Consider the following 7,914-nt stretch of genomic DNA (forward strand, 5'->3'; position numbering starts at 1 on the left):
TTTTTTTTATTTTTTTTTTTTTTCTATTTTATATTCTACATCTTAGACCCCTGGAATCTGAGAGCATTTGTGTCCAGGGGAATAAGAATGCCTTGAAGAAACATGTGTTTGTGATTGAGTCTTATCAGAGTATAAATGATATAAGTGCTTCCTCAAGAAAAAAGATAAGGTAGCATATCGTCAATGGTAACCTTGGAGGGGATGAAGGAATTGACAGGTTTTATTGTTTGTTGAAATTGATCTTTAATGCTTTCAAGATGGAAAGAAAAGGAGCAAGATTGGTGACTAGAAACACCCAGAGAGTCGAGCTTACAGTGTATTTAAAACTCTCTGGTGCTGTAGTAGACACATGGAAATGAGAAAGAAAATTATGAAAAAACAGAAATTGATACATCTTGGCCTCTGTTTGCACCATGCTTTACTTATTTCACTCCATTTCACTAACTCCTGATGTAACAAATATGGCATAAGTGGAAATTAAGGCTATAGAATATATAAGTGAGTAGAAAGAAAGGTGATATAAAAGAATAAGGAAGTCAAAGAGGAATTAGACTGTGGTCCTACTAAATTTGTAACCTTAGCAAAGAGTTTGGCAGACATTTTCTGTAGTGAATATCATATCCTTAGCAACTACTCAATTTTGCCAGTGTAGCAGGAAAGCCGCCATTGACACTATGTCAACAAATGAGCTTGGTTGTGTTCCGATAACACTTTATTTATGGAGACATAATTTTGAATTTTACACAATTTTCATATGTCACCAAATAGTCCTCTTCCTTTTTTTCCCTTCAAACTAATAAAACATATGAAAACTTGGACTTGTGGATCATACGAAAGCACTAGGCTGGATTTGGCCCACCAGGTCTGGTTTGCAGATCCCAGACTTACAGCCTTGTACTTAGAGTGTGGCTTCATACTTCAACATGGGGGTGATAGGAGGCCCACTGCAGCAGTCTTGAGATTTTTCTGACTGTCTGATTTTTAAAACATACTCCCTTTGAATGACTGTTTCTTTTCTTGAAGATATACCCTCCAAATTTAGAAACACAGACGTTAGAAGATCTGGCAAATGAAAGAGAATTGTGGATTACTTTGCCATGGACTGTTTTAAAAATAAATAAAAATAACTTTGATTGCGATTGAACATATCAAAGTTTATTTCTGTCATATTAAAAAGTCAAGTGCTATTTCCTACAAAATGAAGAGACCAATACATATGCCAGACTCACTGGGCATTTCAGATGTGGGAAAAAAACAAAACAAAACAAAGAAAACAGACCCCACACCAAACAAACAAACAAAAAACCCAAAAAACCGAAACCCACAAAGCCTTTAATAAGACCAATTAATTTATTTCTGTTTAGCTTTATGGCAAGTCACTTAACTCATCTGTTTGTGTGCAGGCAAATATACTTTCCACTGTTCTGTGCTAGGATGTTATTGAACATTGCCACTTCTTTAGTTATCCTTTATTACACTGACAGGAAAACAAAGCAACATAAAGGCTAAATTAAAGTCATTTTCCCAAGGCAAATTTGCAGTGGTGGTGGTTCATTTACAGTTTAGTAGTCTTGAAAGTAAAGGACTATGTTGTAAATTTCATCTAGCTTGTTATGAATACTTTTGTTCAGTATTAGTTTCAAACATAATAGACATATCTATTATAAGAATGGTTGTAGGTCTCATAACATCTATTCAACCATGTTGAACAATGAGAAACATTCTCATTACCTATAATATCCTTCAAGTAAATAGATGAATAATAAGTAGTTCCACTTTGAGAGTGCCCTGTTTCAGATCGTTGAATAATAAGATCTATGAGAGGACTGGGTTAGAAATCAAGGGATCTACATCTCCACCTGTGGATAGTGGGGGAGCCACCTTCCTTTTCCATCCCTTTACTGACCTTGTGTATTCAGCTCTTACTTTATTTTCCAGACTGTTTTTATTGGATACTCAGGGTTTCTGTGGAGTTGCCTCAAGACCTCCCACAGGCAGAGAAGAGCAGGCAGGAATCCACAGTGTCTCACCCCTACTTCAAGAAAAGGCAGCTCTGTTTTGAACCGTTTCACGTATATGAAACATCTGCATAACATTTCATTTAAAAGAATATTTCTGTAGTTTAAGAAGTATGAAAGCCAGAGAGAGATAGACATTGAAGAAGTTTGGGTAGATGATTTTCAAATTACTTTCAAATTAATAATTATATTGATATTCTATTGGGTTTTCTCTTGAGTGTGAGTATCTGAGAATCCTTCAGAATTTAGAGAATATCCCCATTTGAATTCTGGTTAATGATAAAAGTACTAAATGAGACCAGTGGGAATGGTGGGGTAAAGATCTCTAAAAATCCATTCTTCCTTGAAAGCAAAGAGAGCACTAGTAAAAACTGTCAGAAGTAAAAGTAAAATTGTCAAACTGTCAAAAACTGTCAAAATAGATTTGTTTTAGAACTTTGTCAATCGACCAAAGGCTTGAAAAAATAAAAAAAATAAGAAAAAATAAGAGGAACATTTATTTAAAAAAAAAATAGTTGGATCGCAATGAGAGCAGAAAGCTTTGTAGCATTTTTCTTGCCTTTTTCTCATCATCTTTTCCCTACCTTTCTGGCAGCCTTGAAAACCAACATTCCCACAAGCACACTGAAAGCCAGCAACACATCATGACCTGGAGGAGCCAGGATGAACTTGGAGTTTCCTAAAAACATCAATCCTAAAAAAGTGTTGTTATCTGACTACTTACAACGGTAAAGGGCTACATTCAAAAAAATCTCAAATTACTAACTGAACCTCTCTGCCTTAACAAACTAAGAAAAGAAAAGTAAACCCAAAGAAAACAAAAGGATGGGTAAATGAAGAGTACAGTGAAAATAAGAGAAATAGAAATAAGAAAAAACCACAAAAGATCTTTTCTTTGGAAAGATCAACAAAATGGACAAACAATTAGGTAGAATGCCCAGGAAAAAAAGAAAGGAGACTCAGTTGACTAAAATCAGGAATTAAAGAGGGTCATTACCACTGACATTGCAGAATTGAAAGAGGAAAAAGGATTGTAAATGAATATTGTAAACAACTGTATGCCAACTAACTAGATAATGTAGATAAAATGGACAAATTCCTAGAAAGATACAAACTACTGAAACTGAGTTAAGAAAAAAATAAACCAATGAATATGCTTACAACAAGTAAAGAAATAGAATTAGTAATTAAGGATGTTCTAACAAAAATAGTACAGACTCAGTTGTCTCAATGGCCAATTCTAAGGTACATTCAAAGAACAATTAACACCCATCTTTCTCATAAATCTTTTCTAAAAATAGAGGAGAAAGGACTATTTTCCAACTGATGGTATAATGCCAGTGAGTACCCTGACACCAAAACTTAAACAAAATGCTACAAAAAAAAGGAATATTACAGCCCCATATCTCTTATGAATATAAATTAAAAAAAAATCCTCAACTAACAAAGTGAATCTAGCAATACATAAGAAGGACGATATTGCAAACCATATATCCAATAAAGGATTAATATCCAAAATATACAGCAAGTCATACAACTCAATAATAAAACACAAATAGCCCTATTTAAAAGTGACATTGTACATACTCTATTCTGACAGGTATCACTAAAATATTAAGCTCCACAGTCTCCTCATCTTCCACCTATTTCTCTGGCTGTTCATCCTCTCTGACTTTTAATTTTTTCTTTCTCATCTCTTAGACACATCAAGTTAGGATGGCCAAGAGCTCAGAACTTAAGACCTATTTGCTCCCCCAACATTCTCTCCTTTGACTTTGACTTGACTTAATTTTTTTTTTCCTCTGTCAGACCACTCTTCTTATCGTTGTGCTGTGTATCCAACAGAATCATCAATGTGTTCACTTGTATCACAAACAAACCCAACTACTTTTGGTTTCTCCGATCTCAATTAATGATGACTTGAACTGCTCTGATCAAAAGCCCTGGGGGTTATTTTTGTCTATAATCTTTGTCTCAAATTTAACATCAAATCTGTTAAAAAAAAGTGTTGGGGTTCGCTTCAAAATATGTCCAGGGGTGCCTGGATGGCTCTGTTGGAAGAACATGCAACTCTTGATTTTGGGGTTGTGAGTTCAAGCCCCATGTTGGGTGTATAGATTACTTACTTACTTACTTACTTACTTTAAAAAATCCATCACCCTGTTTTCCCTGACTTACTGTTAAAACCTCCTGACTCATCTTTTGTCCTGCTTTTGTCCTTGCTCATTCATTCAGTGGACTAATTTACCACAGTAGGCAGTTTTCCTATTAAAAGATAAATTATATCAGTTGTTCCTCTGGTCAAAATTCTTATACTATTTTATAAGCAAAAATTAAGGTCAAGCATCAGTGTGTCTCATTGTGGAAGTCTTGTCATGGCTATAGGAGGAAAGACATTGTTTACTAAAGTGCTAAAAGCACTGGCTAGCACGTATGGGCAGAACTAAGAGAATGGCATAAGAATTGCTCTGGAGTTTGCTCAACATTAGCGGTAGATTGATCATAAGGATAAATAATGGAGATCTGAGGAATATGAGGGCATTCTTCCATAATTTGGGGTTTAATGTCCTGGCAAGGATCACTAAAGTGAGCCCCAGTCTACTGCTGGAATGGAATGGACTATCAAAGCTTAAAGGAAATTATGGCATATTGAAAATGAAGTGAAGATGACAGAAATGTGCTGGAAGAATATTTATAAATGAATACAAAGCCAAAGAACTGAGTATGTTAAAATTGATATATGACAGTTGAGAATCTATCAGCTGACCATGTTCTCTAGGGAAGCCCATACAATCTCCCTTCACTGGCAATAAGGAATGTACTAGTGAGGAGTGTACTGGCATTGCTGAGATTTTCAGTGTAAGCCTCTGTAGATCTGGATGGACAATAACACATTCTGCTATGGAAATAGATTCCTTTGTGTCATTGGGAATGGCAGCATTCTAGAAGAGCAGAGGTCAGTTGATGGAGACTAGGTGAACCTAAGCAATGTAGTCTGCCAAAAAGATAGAACATTAATCAAGATACCCTGACTCACAGGGACCAGACCAATAGTACAGATTCAAATAGCAGCCATTGATGGAATTGCTTTACCTATATAACCAACAGACCAAAAGCAGAGGAAAAGACTACTGTATCACCTCTTATAAAGGAAAAATATGGTTGCTACTGAGTTTCCTTATTGGAGCTAGTGCTCAGAGCCAGAGCCTATGAATTGAAGTCCATGGCAAGAACCTCAAATAGAAATGCCCCCAATTTACCTATGGAATCTACAGCAATGTGCCAGAATAATTACTGTACATCAGGGAAAGGGAGTGCCCATACCTACAGCCAAGATGGCAGATCAAAAGCATGTGTGGGATGGTAGATTAGTACCATCCTCAGAGGCTCAAGAGTGCAACTGTTGTTGTCCCTGTCATATCCACATTTAATCTTCTAGCTTAGTGCCTGCAAAACACTAAAAGACCATAATGGTTGATGATGATGATTATAAACTGAACTAAGTGATAGCTCCATGTAAAGCAGTGGCATCAGATGTAGTGTCTTTCTTAGAAAAGGTCAACACATTTTCTACAACTTGATATGCAACTGTTTCCCTGGTTTTATTTGATGAAATATTCTTTAAAATACCCAACATGCAGAAGGATCAGAAGCAGTTCACCATCCCCCAGGATAGACAGCAGTGTGAAATCACATTCTCACTCCAAATTTACGTGCCTTTGTCACAGTGTAGTTTGAAGGGACCTCGATTATCTGGGCATTCCTCAGAATATCACACTGGCCTACTATTTTGATGACAGTGTGCCAATTGGACATGGTGAGATAAAAGTGATCAGTATCCTAGTAAGATCTATATGCATCAAAGCCTGGGAGATAAATTCTGCAAAGTTTTAAGGGCTGTTACATGAATGGACATTTTAGGGATCTAGTGAAATCAATGCCAAGACAACTCATTCAAGTTAAAGAACAAGATTTTGCTCATGGTACTGCATAATACTAAGAAAGAGAGGCTTTGCACTTGCTAGACCCCTTTGAATTCTAAACAGAGAGCACATTAAATGTGAGAATACAACTTTGATCTATTTATTGGGAGCCTCAGAAGTTTGGGTGGGAAGAGTAGTAAATCCATCATAAGTTGGATTAAACATTCAGGAATGAACTTGAGCAGATCCAGAGGGCGTTTTATTTGGACCTGTGGGATTTTAATTTATGAAGGTGACTGAATGATGACATGCAGAGGCCAATACCAGTGAAGGAAGATTTATTACTTACATTCTCAAGAGGGCATAGGGGGAAAACATCCCTTTTTTGATCAAAGAGGAGACACAGGAGCAATGGGAAAGCCTAGGAAGCGCTTTTATTTGGGTTTCCATGGGAACAGCAAAATGGGCAGAGTAAACAGTTTAGGATTGGGCAGTTTGAATCATTCTGGCAGGCTTGGGACTATGGGGCTGGTCTCTAGTTGTTGGGTACCTGGTTTGGGTGGTTTAGGGAAGGGGACGTATTAGGTTGATATGTGAGTTAGATAAGGAGGTGGTTGGGAAATGTAGGCTTGGGATTATTGGTTTGAATATGAAAAGTATGCTTGTAGGCAGGCTGTTATTATCTTTGGGAATTAGCTAGCCCTGGGAGGGCAGTCTTTCTCCAAAATACAAGATACAGAAATTAAAAACATGATTAAGACAAAGGGCACCAAGAAGTTGTATAAGCAGGTAGCTCAGATCTTCTGTCACCTACCTCAGATGCATGGACACCACTCCCTTAGCTCACATAGGTGAATTCACTTGCGCTGCCTAAACTAGACAACAGAGTAAGATAAAACTGATGCCTGGCCATGGGTGGTGAGTTGGCTAGATATGCTGATGCAGCCAAAAATACACTGCTGAAGCTTACAGTTTCAATCAGAGTTGGCCTGGGAAACAGTACTGAGGAGTATTCTCCCCAAGAGATTGTAGCAATATAAAACATCCAAGGTTCGCAAACTTACTCTTAAAGAGTCAGACAGGAAATATGGGGGACTTGTGAGCCATTGGGTCTCTTTTGTAACTACTCAGCTGTGTCCGTGTAATATGGAAGTGACTATAGATGATCCTTAAACAAATGGGTTCAGCTGTATTCTAACGGGATTTTATTTATGACAGATGGCTGGAGCATTGGTCATTAGTTTGCTGACACTTGGGCAAAGTTATCAGTATGGTACAGAGAGAAAAATTGGCTGAAATAAGATTCTAGAGCAATGGCAAACATCTTGACTAGCTTCGGGGAACACAGAAGCAATAAGATTGGAGTTTCAGAGACAAGAAGTTCTATGGGCTTATGGGCATTAAGTGTGTGGGTCTTTGAAAGTTGTATCAATGCCCATCAAGGAGCATCTATCAAGAGTAGGCACAAAACAACAAGGTTAATACAATAATTCATCCAGGGGAGCTGGACCATCTTCTGTCTTTGTTCACCCTGAGGACAGAAGGAAGAGCAGTATCACAGTGGGTCTATGAACAAAGCAGCTGTTGTGGTCAGAATGGAAAATATGAATAGGTCCAACCACATGAGTTCCCTTTCACCAATGGAAATATAGCTGCTACTGGAGCTGAATGTCCATCTATTAACAGCACAGACTCAGATGGCTTCTGACTGTCAAAAAGACAGTAAGCTACTCAGTAGTTGATAAGTTAGATCTGTCTCCTTTACATACTTAAAGCAACAGCTGCTGCTTGGTCAGTTTGGGCTTTTCCTGCTGTGTGGGATTAGGGGCAAAGGAAGGAGGGACCAGGATGGAAAAGATAAGACCCTCATCCTTGAAGAGATAGAGTTTGACAGAGATAGAGTTAGGATCAAATACTCAGGAACAAAGGTCGGGATTACTCTAGTGCACAGGCAGCTTTGGCCAGAGAAATAA

This window comes from Lutra lutra, chromosome 3 (assembly GCF_902655055.1).
Source record: "Lutra lutra chromosome 3, mLutLut1.2, whole genome shotgun sequence".
Classification (NCBI taxonomy): domain Eukaryota; kingdom Metazoa; phylum Chordata; class Mammalia; order Carnivora; family Mustelidae; genus Lutra; species Lutra lutra.